A 3738-nucleotide genomic window follows, 5' to 3' on the forward strand; every position below is an offset into this window, starting at 1 on the left:
TCAGGCAGAAGGAGCAAAAATTTTCTTAGCTGTCAGACCTACCACTGCACAGAGAGGCAGAAAGCTGTTGGGAAGTTGGTTCTGATAATTACTCTAAATGAATGCTAGAACAAACTTTTGTTAAAGGAAGAGAATGTTTCCGTATCAGAGAACTGAGATAATTGTAGAGTTGAGAAGAGAGTCAAGACAGTCTACTCATGGACCACCCTTGGGGTCCATGTGTTATGGGTAGAAAGATATGATCAAAACCAGAGACAACATAGTGAGCCTACTGTTCAAATGTGGCCCACAAAGGGGCAGTTACTGCATTTTGGGAAATTTTGTCATACATGCAAATGGCTAGGCATTTATTTACCCTTGAAGGTCAGGCTCTGTAAGTACTGGTTCCCTGGATTACCTCTTCACAGTACATAATTTGAGCAACACTGACAGGTAACTGACAAGCACTTTGAGCATGTTGGTTTCCTAACGAAAGCAAGAAGTACCCTTCCCAGCTGCAGAATGCACTTGAAATATTACACTACAGTGAAATTTCATGTCTTCATATTTTAAAAAAATAGTTTGAATCTTCATTTAAAATTGATCATCAAAATAATATAGGCATGGTGTTATATGCCTATAATTTTAGGCAGGAGAATTGTGAGTTAAAGTCCATTGTAGGCTATAATAGCAAGCTCTAGGCCAGGTAATACAACACAAAACAAAAAGTTGGCCTAACAGTTAAGGAGAGACATTTCCTCCTATCATGTCTTTGGTGTTTCTGTTTTGTAGGATGCTAATATCTCCTTATGAAAACTAATGGCTTCCTGTCTCTGGCATATCAGAGATTATTACTTAAACATTAGCCTAACATCTGGGAATTATAGAAACTACAAATTCTGCTGTGTTTTTCAGGTGTGTCCTTAATCTTCTCCTGGATTTGGGCTATTTGTATTTTTACATACAAAATTTTTGTGACATTTGTGATTGTCGGAGGCTGATGGTTTTCCTGTAGTTTTGGTCTGGCTTGCTGTTTGTTTCTAAATAGAGACCACTAACAAGTTCTCTCGTTCTGTTCCGGCGTCTCCGTTCTCTCTGATCATTTCTGTTTTAGTTCTTGGCACCTGTGTCATCTGCATGGATAGTGACAGTTTCAGTTTGCCATGGATCATCTCGACCTCTCTGGGGAATCCTTAGATACCATTCTACTCTAAGTTTCTCTTGCGAAATACTGAGACTAAAACTACCAGTGAATACTGTAGGTTCCAATGCCCTAGGAAGTTACTGTAGCTCTAATTTTGCTCAATTCAGTTTCCTTTGATAGTCCTAAAGCCAACATTTCTTTGCAATGAGGTGTTTTTTTTTTTTTTGAAATGAAGTATCTTTTCAAATATAATGCTTAAGGGAACATTTGTTCTGAGTGTTCCTGATAGGTATCACCTGCTACTTCATTCTTTGTCCAGTTCTGATCATCTTCACAGATGGCTAGAGCTAACTACTCACTCACTAGCTATTCAGTGGAGGACAGATCTCTGTGGACTGCTGTGGGAGGTAGATACTGAGAGGAAGAAGAAATCTTGGATGAAAGAGAGAAATGTAGTCCCCCAAAATTCTCAGCAACAGGCCATAGCCAAGGTGAGAAGAAAGGGTCCATGCCGAAGAGGAAAAGTGACTGCTCAAATGATGACCTGGACTATTGAGAAGCCAGAACCCAGAAAACACATCTCATGGTAGAAAGAGTATGTCTGTGCCTGGAGGATGGTGGCTATTACTCCTAGATGTTATACTTGAAGCAAATTACACTTTAACCTCAAGGATGGAGAGTGTTTTGTCAACCTTCATACCCATTTAACACTTGTATGTTTCTTGGGAGTTTGAACTGAACTAAGATTGCTTTCTCTGCATTACATGTAAGGAACAACAGCGGCAGGCTCAGGCAAAGGTACACGTGAGAAAGCTGCACTCAAGTCTGGTCTGCTCCACCATCCTGGATAGCTGGATGACGTGGTGTCTGTTCGTTAGAAACTTGCTCCCTCCCAGCAGCCCGACATTCATTCCAGTTTTTATTAGTAAGGAAAGATTATGTGCCAGTTGGGCAGTAGGACTGACTGATACTTTGGCTCATACATTTTTTTAACCCCCTGGGTAATGCTTTAGAAACTTCCATAAGTTTGAATGTATTTTTTAGCAGAAGAAATAATCATTTCTACTTAGTTAATTAATTTGTGTGTGTGCATGTGTGTTTGTGTGTGTGTGTGTGTGTTATGTATATATTCCTGTCCTTGTGTACCTGTGTGCATGGAAGCAAGAGTTCTCTGAACTTGGCATCCCCTCATTTGTTTAGGATGGCCTGGCCAAGGAGCTCCAGGGATCCTCCTGCCTCTACTCTTGTCTCACTCTGACACTTCACTCTCACTCACTGTTGAGGTCACAGACTCATGCTAGTAAACCCATCTTGTATGCGGATGCTGGGAAGTTGAATTAAAGACTTTATGCTTGTCCAACAAGCAAGTCACCAACAAAGCCATCACCATGCCCTCAAAGTGACCTTCTGTAGAAATATTACTTGTTGCACTAGAAGCATCCATTGTGTTTTGATGATTCTAAGGTAAGCCCAACTCCAGCAAACAGAAACACACACACACACACACACACACACACACACACGCACACACTTTGCTCCATCTAAAACCATGTTCCGGACACCACATCTCAAAAGTGCTGTGGGAAACAGAACAAAAGTGTCATTATTTTACACGTGTGTTGTACTGGGTCACTAGGCAAGGAGGAGGCAAGAGTCTATCTCTGATCACCTTATGCTGAGGTCTTCAAATAAAATTCAGAAAACCATGGCATGCACACAAGCCAAATGGTTGTTAGCAGCTCAGAAACTGTAGTAGAGCCTCCTAAACATTGCTACGTGGCCACTGTTCTTTATGTCACAAAGGATGATACTGTGGGAAATAAAATCATATTTACCAAAGACTCCATATGAAAGCAAGATAAACCACAAGGCTCTAAAACATAAAGAAGTTTTAAGAGTGCCTTAAATGATGTATTTTGTTTATATTTCCTTTTTGGTGGGAAAGATAAGTGCTAAAAAATTCTATGTCTACATCTAAAAGAGCTGTCTTAAGAAGTATAAAATTAAAAGCAAGCGTCAAAAAAGCATTGCATCACCGTATAATTGACAGTATTTCGGGTTTTTAGTGGAACATAAAAAAAACAGTGTGCTTTACTGTTAATGACTTTTTAAAGTCTATAAAACTCAGTCATTAGAAAGAAGCAGATAACTAGTTGAGTGTGTGCATGTGTAAACGGTGGCTACTTAATTGAGCTGAACTTGTGTGTGGAAGTCAGCATTTCTCCTGTGCCTAGTACTTTTTCACCTTTCAGCTTTGAAGATAATGTTTGTTTCTTTTCTTTTAAAGGGGAGCCCTGGGGATTCTCCCCATGGTGAGAAGCTGTTGAAGATGTTATTCTCCACCCATAGCAGCCTGTATCCCACCATCTATAGACTTGTTGGCTCACTTGCTTGACTCTGGCTCTGTGGGCTCATACTCTGTTGCAGCAGCAGAATTATATGTCGCTGAGCATAGGATGTTTCATAGAAGCTGAGGGCAGGGGTTCGGTGAAGTCTGAGAAACTGGGTCCCTTTGGCGGGCAGACTTAATTCCTCATTTGCAATGCGATGGATAATTTCTAAATAGTCATCCATTTTAGAAGCAACCTTCCTTAGGTTAAAACTCTCTTCTCTCT

Source organism: Grammomys surdaster, unplaced genomic scaffold, assembly GCF_004785775.1.
Source record: "Grammomys surdaster isolate TR1022 unplaced genomic scaffold, NIH_TR_1.0 126546, whole genome shotgun sequence".
Classification (NCBI taxonomy): domain Eukaryota; kingdom Metazoa; phylum Chordata; class Mammalia; order Rodentia; family Muridae; genus Grammomys; species Grammomys surdaster.